At 35.9% G+C, this 19,296-nt stretch overlaps 1 long non-coding RNA gene across 1 annotated transcript; it reads right to left on the bottom strand.

Annotated features, from left to right (window-relative positions):
* Positions 1–1,153: 1,153 nt before the first annotated feature.
* Positions 1,154–19,248, bottom strand: LOC134474786 (uncharacterized). The gene is made up of 2 exons (XR_010045631.1): positions 19,112–19,248; positions 1,154–3,161 (listed from the first exon to the last, which is right to left on the bottom strand). It is a non-coding gene; the product is annotated as an uncharacterized LOC134474786 (long non-coding RNA).
* Positions 19,249–19,296: the final 48 nt, after the last annotated feature.

Below are 19,296 nucleotides of genomic sequence, written 5' to 3'. Positions count from 1 at the left end.
TGCATTCAGTAGGGCAGATTGAATAGAATTAAACTAAATCAAATTTATGCAAGAGGGAAAAAGACCCTAAATTAATAATTTTCAGAAACCCTAAAATGGAACAAGCATTTGCTCTAGGACTTCTAAGTGTTGAGTTCATAATTAAAACAGATGGGCTAGTTTAGAAGTGGAAACAGGTTTTTCTCATCCTCATAAAGTTACTTTGAATGTTATCTGTTATCTCTTCTGTCAGTGAAGTAGAAAATAGATCAAGTGTTAACACAACAAAGGGCCACCTTACAAAACATTATCCAGTGTTTGTAAACAATATACATTTTCACATTTATACTTATGCTTTTTTCATTTCCACTTTCTTTTTGGAAGGAGTGCCTTTATTTACTTTTGTTAGTACATATTAGCAGTATGTAATGATTGTATTCATTGTAGGAAGTGGATACACATGCATAACACACTTCAATTCTGTTTTATCCTTTCCTCCACGGGCCCTTCTTATTTTGCCAGCATCAGATTCATTGATTTATAAGATCTTGCAAATTTTGTCATATGTATAGATTAAGACCCAGATTAATGGGCCAAAGCACATATAAAATACATAAGATAATTGGACTAAGTCAAGGTACATTTTTGGATAAATTGTGTGTTGGATTACAATAATCTGTGGTTATGTGTGTGTTCTGTAACCTATTGTATATTTCATAATTTATTACTTTATTTATATAATTAAGCATTTCATATGAGGGAAACTATAATATGTAAGCTTATATGTTTGATTTATATCACTTAACATTATGGTCTCAAAGTTCATCCATTTTCCTACAATAAATGGATAAAGAAAATGTGCTATTTATGCATAATACTCTGCAATAGTATTACTCTGTCATAAAGAAGGATAACTTTGACTCATTCGTTTTCCATCTTTGATTGACTACCTTTTATCTTCCAAATCTTCCTAGTGATCACTTTAAACTTTCACACTTTAGGCCTAGTATAAGTCTCTGTAAATTTTTGTTTGTTTTGAACATCTGTCAATTACTTATACTTTCCTAAAATGTTTTGCTCTATTTGATAACCCATTTTGTCACAATAAAAATTGTATTTTGAATTTTGTGTAGATTAAGAGGTAATTGAAAAACAAATTATAACTAGCATTCAATTATAGAAAGAATATCAGTGTTGTTGAACAACATGAGATTAAATAGGCAAATACAGATATATATGCATCTTTGTATTTGGCTCAAATACTTGAGAACATGACACTTAAAACAGTTAACATGTTGTACTTGTGCTATTTTTTGTGTTTGTTTCACATATCTATTCATAGGAAGGGTCAGAACAAAGGCATAGCAAAGAAAGGAAGAGGTTGGGAGGTTAGAAAAGTGAGTTTAAAACAATGAAATTATAGAAATAGTTAAAATTAGCATTACTTTCATAATTCTTTAGTTTCAGCATCTATACAGCTCTAATATTTTTTAAAAATTACATATACATCAAATGTATTAACATTCTGGTAAAACAAAAAGGTTCATTATTTTAATTCCCAAATACCAACTAATTGAATTTTATTCATCATTCCAGGACAAAAAGTATTCACGAGGCCTATTCGTCTTTCCGGAAGCCAGGAAAAAGTGCCACACGGTTCCCACCATCTTTCCAGTAGGGGAGGAGCAGGATCTGATGATGCAGGTGGGTCCCTACCCCACCCTCACAAGAACAATTGAGGCAGTGCACTGCTTTGCAATGGCATACACTGTGATTAGTTTTAATAGTAGTTATGTGGCAGAGAAAAATGGAGGAAGATTAACCAATCAAACAAAAATTGTATCATGTAGTTAACAGTTACACATAAAAAGAAATGCTATGTAAAAATTACAGAGATCCATGAATTTGCAAGCAGATTAACCAATGATATGTAGCTAAGAGTAAGCACAGTATACTATAGGGAAGGAAGTCTAAACTGAGCTGGATATGTAAGAGATGCAGCTGCAGTTTCACTTTCTAGAGGTTACCAATGACTCCTGCATTGATAACCATTTATAGTACTAAACTCTGCCTAATCTAAATCATATCTTCTATACTTTCAACTCGCTTTCATTTTGAACTTCTGCTAACACTTACTCCTTCACACTTCACTCACTCTGCTGCCTTCACATATATCTAAACTGAACGTTGCCACACCGTGTACATCCTGTAAAATGCTATATCACATTTTTCAGGGGTCTGACTCCAACCTCTGTTCTGATCAACACACAGTATACAGGTGAACACCTAATTGCACAGCAAGCACTAACATTTTACTGTAATAATCTCACTTTTTTAATTTCCCCCTAAAATCAGAGTTTTAATATGATTTCAGAGGAAAAAACCCAAGATCATTGATTAGAGTTCTCATTAGAAAAAGTAGTCACATCAATTTGCTAGTTTCCTGCATTCATATTACTGTAGCAAGGTGTAAGCCAATTGTTTACATTTTACACCTTTTATGATCTACAGAAGACTTTACATACTCACAAGAGTAACAAAAAATACTTTAGTTTGGACCCGTAGAGCAAAATTCACATGTTATTAACCAGCTGTAGCTTGCTTATTTCCACCTGATTGGTCTGGTATGTCTGCTTAGCCAAAAGATATTGTCAAGCTGCTGATCATGGTGCTGCAGTCCTGGAATGATCCCCTGTTCCAACTGCACTATGAAGCACATCAGCTGCCAGAATTCCGTGATATTCTCAGGAACAAAATCATCATTATAGCAGAAAAAATCGATCAAATTCAGGAACAGCTGAAGAAGTTAGCCAGTAAGGTAAGCAGCCTTCAGATACTTTTGTGGTTTTCTATTAAAGACGTCCTTTTTGTGGTGAGAAATGTCTTTTGCTTGGCATAAATAACTGCCTGAATGTCCCATCTTATAGTCTTATATGAAACAATGCAGAAGATATAGCTGTCAATGATGAATATACTGACATCAGTGAATATTAGAGTTCGATTGTGCTGGCAGTTGGTTTTTCCTTGCTCTGTCCACAAAGCCACCCAGCACTTCTCCCTTCACACGTCTGACAGCTCAATATTTTCCATAGAAAAGAAAACAAAGAAGAGTCTCCAAAGAGAAAACTTTTCTCCAACTCGTCTCTGTTCAGTTGTATTGAAATTTTGGCTAGATTCTTTCTCTTTTCCACGCCAGAAGGTTAGATTGAGAAAGGAAAAAGGAGAAAATCAAAATCAGATTGATTGATGTAGTCAGTGCACCCTTACTCTGCAAAGATTGAGGAAGTCTTGGCACCAGTACCATCCCATAAGCACAATATTTGAAAGGATCAAAAATGAAGAGATGTATCTTTTGGTATTATTCCTTGTTTCATAATTTATAGAAAGTTAACATAAATTTTTCCTCAGTGTTCCAAAATGAAGATTTATATTGATACATTTAACCTTCCCAAATAATTCATAATACAAAGAGAAAATTAATATTTTAATATGTATATTCATTCATAAAGGACATTTTCAGGTCTAGTGTGTAAACAGATTAAGTAGCTATCTCAGTGATAATATCGACAAAAGAAAATAATATAATCATAGAAAAAAGAAGCACTTTTATATTTTTATTTTTGTGTCCTAAGCATATGACATCATATGATATCATGAATGTCATGAATGTCATTTCATGGGAAAATTCCATCTCAACACAAATGTAAAGAATATATTATCTTAGGAACATAGAAAATAAATACTTTAATTTTCACGTTTTTTTCTTTATTGGTATGCCAACTTCCTGAGGTCACTCATTTGTTCAATAATGATTCATTTTTCTGTACCTGTTTTGAAATCACTGATGTATTCCTGTTTGCATCTTGATATATTTATTTCATAAGTATTTCATAGGAAAATAATGTATTTCATAGGAAATACATTATTAAGGCTCAAGCATCAAAAGTTCTAAATAAATAACAGAAAACAAAATAACAAATACAAAACACCTATTTCAAATTCCAGTGAAATTATGCTTACTTTGTAAGACAGAGTTCAGCAGATCACAGTCTAAAATCATCCTAGATTTGTGTCTAGTAGAGCTCAAAATCAACTGACATCTTTTGGTGCACCATGATGCTTACTGGGTCTCTGTCTCTGCCAAGAGCTCCCAGCTCACAGATACCAGTAGAGGGCACAGGAACCTACTATTCCCTCTCTTACTCTGTATAGCATTTTTCAGAAGCATACTTTCACCTCATGTGCTATCACACAGCCCTCACCTTTGATGGTTGTTGCCAGAACCCTCTTTGTCAAAGACTGTCACTGTGAACTCAAAAGAAAACAGATGTTTCTCATGAAAAACTGTAATGTACTTTTCCTGTGGGAACTGTCAGACTCCTGTCCTTCTTAATCAGTCCTAACTTGACTTTCTGCACCTTAAAGCACCACAAGCCATCCTCATCATGTCTAAGGTTTTAGGTACAGAGATGATATGAGGAATATAATCAGTTCAAAATAACAAAAAGATAAATGGTGACCTATCAAAAGAAGTTAAATGCAGGCACATCAGGTGTATGCTTCAAGAAATGCAAGATTGCATAGATGAGCAAACTAACCTTTCCATTGTTTCTTAGTCAAATCTATGTTTGTGGCCCAATAGAACCTTTCTTCAAGTCCACGTGCCTACTCCTACAAGAAAATACTTCACATACAGTCACTCACATGGCAAGAAAAAACTACATATGTTCTGCTTCTATGTTTTATGTGATTAATAGAGTAATGATTCCCTGGCCAGGATACATGAAAAACTATGCCTTTTGTTAACATTTTACATTTATTTCCCTCTTGTCCCTAAATCTAAACTGAATAATGATAAGTAATGATGTAACCATAAATGATTTTTTGGTGGCCAGATTGATCCTGAAATCTTAGACAACGTGGAACATGCCTTCTTCTTAGAACTTCCATTTCTGACGTCAACTAACGAAGAATTTCGCCTTCTTGCTTTTCATAAACTACTCCACTGCCTGAGTGTAGACTTGCGTAAGACTCACAATTATCTCATGTTCCTGAAATGTAAATTCATCTATGATGGCACCTGCTAAGCCTATATACATTCCATGTGTTTCTGAAATGGATTATTATGAGCCATCCCTTGGGAAAGTTCTTTTATATTTATGACCTTTGAATGTGTGGTGGAGCTTCATGTATCTAATTTTAAAATAACACGTGACTCTTATCTATGTGAAACTCTTAAAATAAATTTTCAAAACCTTTTTCTCATTTAATGGAAAATTAAGTGGCTACCTGTCAGCATCACAGAGAAATTCTTATCAAAATTTGTCAGAGGTGACGGAAAGCTGTGCACATAAGACAACTTAAAACTACAATAGTGTCTGAATAATGCGACTTAATGTGGGTCAAGTTCTGAGAATTATAGGCATAGACTACTGTTCACCATTCTATTCGTAGTATATAAAAGAATGAATTATTACTCCTCATGAAGAGAAGGTGATAAATCAATAGGATGACAAGACCCTATGGAGCTTTAATTTATTAATTTATTCTTTACCACTCTAAGTTCTTAAGAACACAAAATATAAGATTTGAATTAATAATTTTGGTTGGGGTGACCTCAGAGAACAACAAATCCTCCAAATGATATTAACCTAGACAGAACAAATCAAAGTCTACCATCATTAATTGATCCAAAAACCATTTGATCAACAACCAAGTTACCTAGGGATAACAAGCGCAATCCTATTTTAGAGTTCAGATTGGCAGTAGGGTTTACAATCTCGATGTTGGATCAGGACATCTTCCTAATAGTGCAGTTTCTATTATAGGTTTGTTTGTTCAGTGATTAAAGTCCTATGTAATCTGAGTTCAGACTGTTGTAATCTAGGTTGGTTTCTATCTATTAAAAATTTCTCCCAGTATGAAAGGAGAAGAGAAATGAGGCAAATTAACCAATTATGCCTTAATAACTAAAATATGATATAATATTAATCTTATAGTTATCCCATTAACAACGTAAGAAAAGGGCTTGTTAAGGACAGAGCCTAGCAAATTTCATAAAACTTAAAACTTTATATTCAGAGGTTCAACTTCTCTCCTTAACATTTATGCTTACAATCATTTTTTTCTATTAATTATTCCTGTTTTCCTAGCCATAGCATTTCTTACCTTAACGGAGCAAAAATTTCTTGACTACATACAAATATGCAAAAGACCAAACATCGCTGGATACTATGGAGTCCTTCAATCACAGAAACACTAAAATTATTTATTAAATAACCACTTTGCCCATCAACCGCCTCAATTTTCCTCTTTATCAGAGCCCCCACTCTAGCCTTTACACTTGCTCTATCCATATAAATCCCAATCTCAATACTGTACCCCTAATTAACATAAACTTGGGGGGCTTATTTGTCTTAGCAACACCAAGCCTTGCTGTCCATGCCATCTTTTGATTAGGATGAGCATCCAATTTCAAATACTCAGTAATTGGAGCAGTACGAGCAGTAGCCCAAACTAGCTCCTATGAAGTCTCCCTAGCTATTATTTTCCTTTCAATTTTACTTCTAAACAGATCATTCTCATTAGCAAACTTGATGAAAACTAAAAAAATACTTGACTCCTTTTACCTACATGCCGCTAGCAATGATATGATTCATCTCAATTTTACTGGAAACTAACCAAGCCCCATTGACTTAACTGAAGGTGAATCAGAACTAGTATCAGGATTCAATGTTGAATATGCCTCAGTTCTTTTCACCCTTTTGGTTTAGTCAAATACATAAACATTATTATAATAAATGCCTTCACAACCATTATCTTTTATAACATTATGACAACCACTACATCACTGAAACTTGTACAATAAATTTTATACCATATACACTCACTTTAACAATCTCATTCTTGTGAGTCCAAACTTCATACCCCCTATTTCAATATGACTAACTTATGCATCTCCTATGAAAAAATTTTCTCCAACTCATCTTGGCCCTATGTATATGACACATCTCCCTATCCATCCTGTTATCAGGCATCCCCCCTCAAATGATCTAGAAGTATGTATGACAAAAACATTACTTTGATAGAGTAAATTATAGAGGTTGAAATCCTCTTATTTCTAGTATTACAGGACCTGAACCTACTCCAAAGAACCTGAAATTCTCTGCATTACCTATACAGCACACTCAAATAGTAAGTTCAGCTAAGTAAACTATCAGCCCATACCTGAAAAAGTTGGTTTACATCCTCCCCATACTAATTAACTTTATTACAACTGCTGTAATCTATATTATTCTTGTTTTAGGAACACTAGTCATCCTATTCAGCTCCCATTGACTACTTATGTTAATTGGCCTAGAAATGAGTATATTAAACATAATCCCATAATAAACAAAACTAGCCCACAATCCACAGAAGCCACAACCAAATATTTCCTAATTCAAGCATCAGCATCACTAATCCTACTGTTTTCAACCATAATATATTCAGGTGAGTAAACCACTTTTTACTATCAAAACCAAACCATTTCCTTTATTTTAACTCTATCCTTGATAATAGAACTAGGCCTAGCACCTTTAAATTCTACAATTGTTTTTCTGAAAAAAAACTGCTGGTCTTTTCGTAGTATTGTAGTTTATATTTTGTCCCTGAAAAGACTCTTGCACACATAGACATGTCATTGTGGAATAAATCAGTGGGTTAGCCCACCATTAGGTTTAAAGCTAAATGTGATATGGGATGAAGCATAACTGGAGGAGATAGTTTGCTGAGAGCAAATTTTTTTTCCTCACAGTTGTGAGTGTTGGGTATTGTGTCTCTACAGTGAGAAAGCAACAGCCAGGCATGGTGATACATGCCTGCAATCTCAGCACTGGGAGGCTGAAGCATCAGTCTGTTCTACATAGTGAATTCAAGATCAGCCTAAATGACATACCAAAACCCTGTATCAAAAAACAAAACAAAACAAAAAGCATGTAACTAAGACACTTACTGATTGCACTAAATCATTTTGTTTAGTCATATAGCCAGTTTGAGTTCTTCCCACCCGGGTACATAGGATTTTTCCTTTAATATTTTTTTCAAACTCAATATTTTCACAATAAAGGTCTTTCACATTCTTTTCAGCTTAATTCGTACCCATTGAATTTTTTAAGGATATTGTGAGCAGAATTGTGTTTATCTTTCTTTCTTTGTGAGTACATACTCACTATATAGGAAAACTACTGATTTTTCTGTTATTTTGCTTAATTTATTCATTTGTTCCAAGCATATTTGGTGAAGACTTTGGGGTCCAATGAAAATAATGAATACAGTTAGAAACAATTGAGCCAAAGAAGTACTGCCTTCCATTCATTTATTTTAAATGGCACCTTAAAAGTATTCCTCCTCTGGTCCTAAGAGAAGCAGAAAATCACATAACTCCAGAGATCTCTGATGTCCTGTGCAAGACCCATGCATGTTGGAGCCCCTAGCCTGAACTTCAGTCACCTTCATCCCATTCAAACCTCATTAATAGTTGACAAATATGCATTACTGTATGCCATGCATGTAATTAAGATCAGAATGAATTCTGGTGCATGTTGAGAGCTCCTGAGAAAACTCAATGCCCTGTCAATCATTTCTATCAATCACATAAAGAGATTCAGGGGAGGCACCTTAGGAGGAGGTACACAACCTTTAAATTTTGAAAACAGCATTTATTGGGCACTGTTGCTGCTCTGTGTTATCTTGATTTCATTGTTCCAACAGTAACCCTGTCCACTCTATCTCCACCAAGCCAGAGATCTCTTACATCATTGTAGTGGCTATGCTCTGTCTGGGTAGAGAGGGAATATTTGTTTTGTGTTCACAATGGAGCAGAAATCTACAAATTACTCATGAATCGTTTCAGTTTCCCATCACCATATGTCTTAGCTACTTTTCTCATTGATGAGACAAAATACCTGACACCAACAAGTCAAATAAGCAAATGTTTATTTCAGCCCCCAATTTATAGAGGATTTAGTCCATAGTTGTTGACAGGATCCAAGACAGGATGGCACAGCAGAGGAGCATCACAAAGGAGAAAGAGTTCATGATATGACAGGCAGAATGTAGCAAGGAAGCAGCAGACGGCAGACAGCCTGTCTTTCCTTTTTATCACCTCCAGGCTACCAGCCTTTTGGTTGATTCCAGTTGAAAATATGATAATTCCCATCAGTGGACAAATTCAGTACCATATACCTTTAATGACTACTTATTCAAACTGGATCCAGGAAGCTTTGAAAAGTCCCAGGTATGAACACAGGAGCCCTTGTGGCGAATATCTAGACACAAGTCATAACACTTCCAGACTCACTTCATGGAGAAGTCCATAGCTGTGGACTATAGAGAGGTGCACAGCAGAGTAAAAGCACAAAAGCATTAGGTGAAACCCCCCTCTTATTCTGGCTTCTTCTCCAGGCTGTGCGTGTCACCTGAGATCATCAAACAGAGGGATCCCTTTGCACTTTTTACACTAACCATAATATAATGCACACCAATTTGGGTGAATAAAAAGAGTAGAGGTATAATGGCAGAGTTCAAACAATTTAGAATCATCTACCCCGATTTGGGTTGGAAAAGTGGACAAATGGAAAAGTCTTCAAGGTTTAGAAGCACCTTGAAGTTCTTGCTCATTCTTTATTTTTTTCTAATTCAGCTAGCTAAGTTGCCCAACACAGTTGCTTGGCTCCATCAGTAGCAATTTAGGGTTCAGGGAACATGTGAATGTGTCTAGTTTCTTCTTGACATATAGAAGCTACAGGATTTACTGGCAACTTGTGATCTTACACTCTACATAATGTTAATATCATACAATGAACAATATACCTTCCGTTAGAATTATTTTCTGGTATTGACAGGATTGATTGGTTTTGATTATCATCTGGGTTTAAAAGTATTATCCCCTGTTCCACAGGTCTAGTGAGTGGAGCATAACATTTCATCTCACTGGTCAGTTACTATTTAAATGTTGTTACAAGACTTGTTTTTGCCAAATTGCTTGGTCCTTCTAGATTCCACCTAATTCCATACAAATAAATTAGGTGCTAAAAATCTTACTATGATACACAGCACAAAATTTCCACCTAAGAAATTCCAACAGTCTTTGAAGACCTTGCAGTAGAATATGTAAACTGTGAGCAAATAATGTAATATTCTATATGTGTTCTCATGACCGGTGTGACAGGCTGGAGAGAATAGCCACAGTAAATCTGTCCCTTGAGTCCATACAAAACTTCAACATAGTTACTGTAACACAATTTCAAATAGAGGAATTTGGTTAAAATTTAGTGCAGTTACACTTTTTGAAAAAGAGCAACTTATTGACAGTTACGATTTGATGAGAGAAAAACTAGAAATATTTCTATGAAAGGGTCAAGAGTTTATTCTAAAAAGGTAAACAATATGTAATACTGTTAGGGAAAAAGAACCTGTGACAATATTTAACTGGAATAGTGAGGGAACCACCAATATACAGAAAAAAAAGAACCATTAATATTTAACGGTTAATATTAATATTAAATGGTTAATATTAATTTAACCATTAATATTTTCTACACATTTTGTCATACGGAAATAACTTTCATGGCATCTTTTCTTTCCAAAAACAAATAGATCTTGCATTTTGTAAATGCATATAGTATTTTAGAATTTTCAATTTATTCTGCATTTCACAAGCACACAAGAAAAGCAAAGACTCAATGTTGAAATATTTGAGTTGCTTATATTAATGTCCTATAACTCATCAATATTGTTGTAAACTAGAACAGAGTCATCGAATGTAGTCTTACATCCAGCTAACTGAAGCTGAGATAAATCTTGAGATTAATGAGGAAAAGCCATGATCATCCTCTTGGATCCTTCTAGCCAACAGAACATTATGCTGCCTCCTGTTACTCACGAAAAAACTCTAGAAAGACTACTATCTACCGCATGCTGCCAAGCAAAGGAGGAGACAAATTTGTTAATTGTATTGGAGATTTTGCCTTTTCCAAGGTTCTTACTGTTAGTATGTGAAATTTTCCTCAGAAAGTGGTTTTGATATGCAAAGAGTTGCTGAAGTCAAAGTGAACTACAATGATAGGAAGAAAATCTATGAAGAGTACTCAAAGAGAAATCTCATTTAAATAATTTTCTAAAGAAACTGTTGATTCTTGGGATACTATTTTTCAGTCATGTACTATTTATTTCATTAGGATTTTGGTGAATGTACAAAACATCTGACATATACAACTTAATAAATGTTTAATATTTTGCACCTGACATACACAACTTAACAAATGTTTAAAACTTATTTTGCTTATGGTTTCAGAGATCAAATTTGTTTGCTATTTCACTCCAAAGGAGAAATATTATAGTGGAAGTTAATGAAGAAACAAAAGCAACTACAATATCAAAAACAAGAAGTACAGAGCAAAACTTGTAGGAGAAGGCAGAGGGAGAAGATATGGGCCATAATATCACACCTCTGTATCTCAACCAGACACATCACAAGTGTGCTTTCCTAATATTCTACTTACCTCTCATACCAAACAAGATATTTTTCAAGTGTATCACATGACTTCAGGTAATATTTTCCTTCAGGAATATTGATGTGTTGAAACATGGAGAGTTTCAACTTGTGAGGAGGAAGCTACAGGACAGAGCTTAGAATCTGAAGTCCTTGTGTTTCCCTTCCTTAGCATCAGGAAGTACTTTTACATAATAACTATATTTTTAGCACATATTTTTTCTTGGCTTAAAATGAATAAATTGAAATATATCATGTGAGACAGTCTTGTGCATTAAGCCAACTATTATATTACTTATTTTTCCTCTTTCACTAGGTCAAGCCCACCATAAAGTTCATTGTATCTGGTCCTTGCCTGGACTCATGGCATTCTCTCACAGTGGTTTGTGCATGCAGTATTAACTCCCGAACTGTGTTAACATATGGGGCAGGGGGCCTGCCATGTGTCACATCATTTTAAAGAAGAACACACAGGAAGAGCCTAAAGAGTCCAGTAAAAGTAAGGAGTAGCTGAGAGTGGTAATGCATGCCTTTAAACTCAGCAGTAAAAAGGAATACAGGACAACAGAGAGCTCAAGGCCAGTTTGGGCTCTACAGTGAGTTTAGAAACAGAGGATATTACTCATGAGATCCTGTCAATAAAAAAGACAGTGGAAGTTCTGTTGAGCAGGGATAAACCACACTTAAATGCAGTTTAGACAGGTCAGCATTCTGGGAGAGAAATTGGTCTAGAAGCTTCTGCATTACAATCTACAATCTGAGCTCCACTCACACTAAGGATCTACTTCTGTGGTTATTGTTTTTGTGTTGTCACAGCTCTCAGGGAAGGCAACTGAAGCAAGAACAAATCAGTGTTAAAGACACAGGCTGCGTGAACATCCACTCAGTTAGGGCAAGGGAGGCAAGTCCCATTTCTTGGCACTAAATCCCAGATCCCGAGCAGTGATGAGATCCAGTTCGCCTAGCTACAACGCCTTGCCTTAGGATGTCTGCTGGCTGATTCTGCATTGGATGTACTCCAGACAACACTCAAGCCACGCATTGGTAATAGTGTGGGATGGGTGCAGAAGGGAATGCGGTGCTAGTGAGATTCACCTGGAAGTGGAAGGAATAGCAATGGCATATCTGAGCATCCAGCCTGCTCCAGGATCTGAGTTCTTACAGTCCTTCCTGCCTTGGCAGCGACTAACCCCATATTGGGTTCTAGCAGCATGTCTTACCACAGCCATCCCATGAGCTAGTCTCATGCAATTCCATCTCACAGCTAGGGAGAATGGGAGTTTGGGGATGACCCAGCTGCAGTGAGAGTTCACTCTATAGGAGTTGTGGTATAGTGTTCCCTGATTGCACCCCTACCACCGGCCTACCTTGTGGATATGAATTTTATAAATGTCTGTGATACTGGATTTTGAACCCACAACTTATCTTCTCAGGTCAATGCTGAGTAAATTCCAAAATTTCCAATTCATACTCACACTACCATCATCATGATAGCTAATGGAAAATGCCATGAGAAACCAAAGACAGATTTAACATCATTTTTTGATGTGGTTCAGTGCTGGAGTGCTTGCATCATGCAGTGAACTCCTGTGTTACATACACAGAAATTCAAACAAATGATCATGTTGTTTAGGTATCATGTTTACTAACAAACAGACATTTGTTAGGAACTCCCATAGAGTTTAGGATGCTAAGAAAAATGAGGGCAATGTTAATGCATTAGCAGACACAGGAGAATGTTTTTATGGTAATGACTGCTTCCAGAAGGACTGTCTGTTGAATGTATTGTATGAAACTCATTGAATTTAAGCATACATTTACATGGGATTTGTTATGTTGGAAAGGGAAAGGGGTCTCATCTCATAATTGCTATAGCCCTTGGACTGTTTGAAGCCATCATTTTAAAAATGAAAATGCTGATTGAAGTGGGCTGTATATTAAAGAACTGCTGGGGTAGCTAGAGGAGTAAAGCCCTAAATGTAGGTCTCCAGGCATATGAATTCTTAAACAGTTTTTTTCCTGTAGGGAAGAGCGAATAGGAGAAAGAAAGTGGTAGGGTAGAAGATGGCGAGTGTAGGAAAATCCAAGTATATAAGAGAAAAAGTCTCCCCTTTATGTCAGATTGTTCTACATGTGAAAAACAACAGTTCGCTGGCTCAATCTGAGAGCAGGTCAAAGATCACAGACCTGAAGGAAGGTGAAGTAGCAAAAGTTAATAAATATGTCTTTTTGTTTCTAGTGAACAATTAACCTAATCATTTCAGAGGAAAACTTGGAAATTAGGAATGTTGCCTTGTTTCAGGCCTAAAAATTGTTGGACACAATTATCCAAGTGTGATGGGAAGGGATTTTTCCAGGATACAAAAGATTGAAAGGTATGGTTGATGTTTTTATTGGACAGAGACAGGAACTCAGGACTTTTTCTCGAATTATATTCCACACACTTTATAATATTTTGTTTTTTAATTTGACACCAGGTCTCACTAATTTGGCTAGGGTATAGTGAATTTTTGCTCTTGTTTTACCCTCTTGGGATTCAGAGATTACTGACATGTACCAATATGCCTAGCTAAGACAGGGATTCTTTTATCACCACAATGCTTGGTTAGATGAAACTTAGTGAGGCCTGTTGTCCCTTCTTTCATCCAACAGCTTGGGACACTAAGATAGGAAGATTGCAATACTGAAGCCAGCCATGACAATGGAGAAAGGCCCAGATCAACAGACAGTATACATGGTGGGTAGATCTAAATAAATTTTAAATATCCAGCCTAAAGTAATTTGTGAAACATGCAAAAGGACCTGAATTTAATTTCCAGTAGTACAGCATAAAAAAAAAATTATTAGTATTTACTGGAAAATTTACTGCAAGGTTAGTGAAACAGTAATGCACCACAGGCATCCAAACGCATTTCACCTCCATAGTTATCATCACAGCCTGTGTTTCTCCGGATGAGCTGGTCACTTACGGCGGGGGCAGGGAGGATAGGTATTTCTTGTTTGCCAGGCCGCACACTGGAAGGGGCTGGGGTCTGGCTGTTTGCAGTCCAGTGGCAGCCTGCATATGGTGCTGGTTCTCAGAATGGGCTGGCTGGTGCAGCTATGGTTGTCACTCTACCCAGTCCACCAATGGCATGGACTCACAGGGTAAGGATCAGGTCTTAGTTGTTCCCAGTCCAGTGGTGGCCTGTGCATGACACTGGTTCCCAGACTGGGTTTGTTTGCTGGTACAGCCTTTGTTCTCTCTGACCCCAATCCACAAATGGTGCTGCCTCAAGGGGAGAGGCTCAGGTCTAGCTGTTCCAAGTCCAGCAGCAGCCGGTACATTGCACTGGTTCCCAGCCTGAGCCTGTTCGCTGGTAGTAGAAAAAATATTTCCCTTCCTAGTTCTAATTTATGTTGATTCTGATAACCATTCTATCTCCCTTATTCTTAGAGAAAATGTTTAACTTTCTACTTTGCCCTATCTTATTTCCACTGCCTCTTCCTTGCTCTTAGTGGGCTGAAGTGATATCTAACTAGCATTCTCATATCCATTCTTGGAGCTATCTCTCCTTTCAGTGATTTACATGACTCTAGTCAAAGTGGTGACTATGAGCCTTTGTTTCCTGTTCCATAGGTGGACAGAGCCTGCAATCCCTGAATTTTTTTTTTTATTTTGAAGAGAATAAAATCAAACAAAATAAAACAGAATAAAGTCAATCCAAACAAAACAATGAACGTGATATAGGACTTCAAATCAAAATAATAGGAAATCAACAATGGCTACTATTATGCCTCTTGTTATCTTCAAAGTAGCTGCCTATACCATCAGATATCAAATGAAAGAAAATCAAATGAAACAAAACAGAATAAAATCAATCAAAACAAAACAATGACAGCAATATAGGACTTCAAAACAAGATAATAGAAAATTAACAACAATTTCCATAATATAAATTTTTATCTTTGAAATAGTTGCCCATACCATCAGATATAATAAAATCAAACAAACAAAAACAGAATAAAACCAAACAAAACAGAACAATAAAAACAATACAGGACTTCAAAACAAGATAAAAGGGAATCAACAATGTCTACTGTCTTCCCTTTTTAGACGTCTCCTCCCCTTTCACTTTCACAACATCTATTCTGCATTTTGGATCCCACTAACTCCTTTAATTTTTATACTACAATGTGTACTATACACAATGTTCAACCATGTGTTTGAACCTTTTCATCTGTGAGCATGATCTCAGCTTGCATCCATTTATCTACAAAGAGCCTCAAGGTTATCTTTCTTTATAGTTGAACAGCTTTCCATTGTATAAAAATGCTGTCTCTTTCTTTTTCATTCTGTGGTTGATGAGAAAGCTACCCTGCTTTTTTTGGTTCCCTGTCACATATGGCATTGTTTTCTCTCCTTTGACTTTCAGTTTATGAATTTCCTTTCATGTTAAATGTGGTTTTATTTACATAAGGTATTTTGATAGATCCTGTCGCCCAAACCACTATCTATATTTTTTTATTGATGAATTGGGGCCATCTACATTAACGGTTATGGTCAACATGCACTGGCTCACCTCTGTCTTGCTATTTTCCTGCCATTGGCTCCCTACTTTTTCCCTCTATTTAACTGTTTGCCTGGCTTGGCGATCTCATTCTGGCATTATTCCTGGAACTATGGCCATTTTCCTCTCTCTCTGGAATATCCTTCAATACTCTTTGTCATGGTGGTCATGAATTCCTTCAGTTGTTCTTTGTCATGGAAGTATCCTATGTCTCCATTAATTATTTTAAAGAGAATAAAACAAAACAAAACTGAACAAAGCAGATCAGAACAAAACAATGCAATCAACACAAGATTTCAAAACAAAATAATAGGAAATCAATAGTGGTTACCATAATGTCTCATTTTCCTTGAAATAACTGTCCATATCTTCACACACAATGAATTCAACCAAGACAAAATAGTATAAAACCATTCAAAACAAAAGAATGAAAGCATTACAGTCCTTCAAAACCAGACAATAGGAAAATCAATCTCCATTAATTTTGAAGGATAGTTTTGTAGGGTAATCAATCTGGATTGGAAGTTGTTTTCTTTCAGGACTTGAAATACTTCACTCCAACCTCTTGACTTGATGGTTTGTGTTGAGAAGTCTGTCATGATTCTGATGGGTTTTCCTTTACAGGTCATCGGTTTCTTGTCTCTAACAACTTTTAATACTGTTCTTATGCTGAATTTCTGGGATCTTGTTTCTTAAATGTCTGGGTGTAGACTTACTTTGGTTATAGCTAGCTGGAATTCCATATGCCTCACTTATCTGAATGTCAAGTCTTTTTCCATGCCTGAGAAGTTGTCTGCTCTCACTTCTGTAAAATTTGTGTTGACCTCTGCTTATTCGCTGACACCTATCACTCTTAAATTATTTTGTGTCACCTTGCAGCTTGAATTATTTCCTGGTTCCTTGTTATTTTTAAGCACAGAGTTTCAGTTCAGGCCTTCCAACAGTCTGGCCCCTAGACCTCCCAGTGTGTGTCATCAAAGCATAGCAAGGACTGGATCTGATTTTCACTCTAGTGATATTAGAAAGTCAGCCCATAGGGAAGGCCCAAAGTGAGAGAGAGTGTTCAAGTACAGACTGAAAGTTATCTGGGTAGTCATCCAGCCTGGCTTTAGGGTGCAGAGGTAGAGAGATGACAGCTCTTGGGGTCTTTTGTCCTCTCAGGTTACAATGTCATTCAGGAGCTTATGTGTACTGTACCTGCTAAGTCAGAGAGTTTCAGCTACTATGAATTCTTATTTCAGAAAATATGCAGATGTAACCTAACACCTTATCTGCCTTTTCCACAATTATGAGAAGGTAGGCTTTGTGAGATGTCAATGATACAAGAGACACAGGAAATATCTTCTGCCCTAAAGAGATTTGAGAAAATGCTACAGATATTCAAGTGCATGTTTGCTAGTGCACAGTGTTCATATCCACTGAAACTGTGATATACACTGTCCATACTACACCACTACCAGCAGGCAATAATTCTATTTCTCATAATCACCAAAGCACAGTATTTCTAACTGGTACAATTTATGGGTACAAACTGAGATTCATTTTCATTTTTTTTTTGTCTTTTATGCAACCTTTCTCTTATATCTTCATTTTTCTCTTCCCTGTATAATCCTGTCTGTAAATTATCTGTTTATGTTATGTGTTCATATTTATGAGATTACCTTTTGAATTAAATCTTTTAGCTGTGTATACCATTGTCAGTTTTACAAAATGTCTTTTACAGTTTTTCAACAGCAGGTTAATTTTATTAAAGTTTCTCTGCTGAACAGAAATCCTAAGTATTACTGGGTTATTTTCTATTCAAAGTCACCGTATCACTTGTGGCTTTACAAATTTACATCTAAAGCTTTCTCCATTCACAGATGAGAAAGTCATTTTCTTATAAGTTGTTCTATCTTTCACATTTTCATATTTAATATTTTTCTCAACTTTGAATGTCTGCACTACAAAAATGAGGTTTACTTGGCATATAAAATATACAATTTATGACTATAACTGGATCATTAATTACATTTTCCTCTTTATTTATACTGCATATAACAGCATTAACACATATCACAGTTTTTAAAAAAGCAGAACTATTTCTTGAGATTTCTTGTAAATTTAGTGTGTCTACATTGTATCTGATGTTCAGACTTAAATAAGTATAACACTGTAACCTTTCACCCAAAAAATGGGAGAAGATAATTCTCCTTATTGTTATTTGAGATTTGACAATTAATGTCGTGTCCTTTGTTTCCCAGAAGGGAAACAAACATCTCATTCCAAAACTAAGATATGATCTTTAATTTTCCTCCAGAGTTAATTTTTCCTCATATCCCAGCAAAAGTGAGCTTTAACCGATTCTTTAAAAAGGCCATCTCAATTATGACAAATTCAATTTCTATTTCTGGTACTAACAAAATTTGCATCACCCTTTTTATTGCATCCTGCATGTCTTGAAGTTTTGTAATTCCCAAGATTAGGCTAAAGACTGGAACCTGAAACGAACTATGTAGTCTTACTTTTCCTTGACAATAACATTTGTGGCCAAATGTTTAAGGTAACCTCACACTACAATGAAAAAAGAAAAAGATAACTGATGTAAAAATAGATGCCCATAACCAAAATAAAATTACAAATAAAAGTTAATTTAAAAAAACAAAGGGAAGGGGCTGGGGATCTAGCTCAGTGGCTCCAGCATCTGCCTGGTTAGTGTAAGTTCGAATCCCAGTACCAAAAAAAAAAAAGAAAGAAAGAAAGAAAGAAAGAAAGAATTTAACTCAAGAGCATAAGCACCTCCCTGTTAAGCGCAAGTACAAAAAAAAAAAAAAAAAAAAAAAAAAAAAAGGAAAGAAAGAAAGAAAGAAAGAAACGGAAAAAAAGAATTGAGGCAAAACGAAGCTAAGAGAGCATAAGCTTAGGAATCACAATTTGTCAGTCACCAAACACAAAACAAAAAAAAATTTATATGGCTATGCATACAGATACATCTTGCTCATTCCTTCAATTTTTAAAATAAATTTGACAAGTCACTCAAATTAATTTGCAAGTGCAGACCCTGCCCTACCTTTCAAGCTGCAAGCTGTTTCATTTCACACCATTTGAAATGAAACGGTAATTATTAATACACAGTCATGTTTCGTGAGATGCAGGCCAGGGCATATAGATGCTCCTCCTGCACATCAGGTGAGGAATGGGGCTGGGTGTCACCGCACTCCTGCGCTGCAGACTCCGGACTGGACCTCTGGGCCT

Source organism: Cavia porcellus, unplaced genomic scaffold (assembly GCF_034190915.1).
Source record: "Cavia porcellus strain 051 isolate PalLab524CR breed Dunkin Hartley unplaced genomic scaffold, mCavPor4.1 scaffold_2, whole genome shotgun sequence".
Lineage (NCBI taxonomy): Eukaryota > Metazoa > Chordata > Mammalia > Rodentia > Caviidae > Cavia > Cavia porcellus.
Note: the sequence above shows the minus strand (reverse complement) of the source record. Positions and strands in the feature narration are given on the sequence as shown.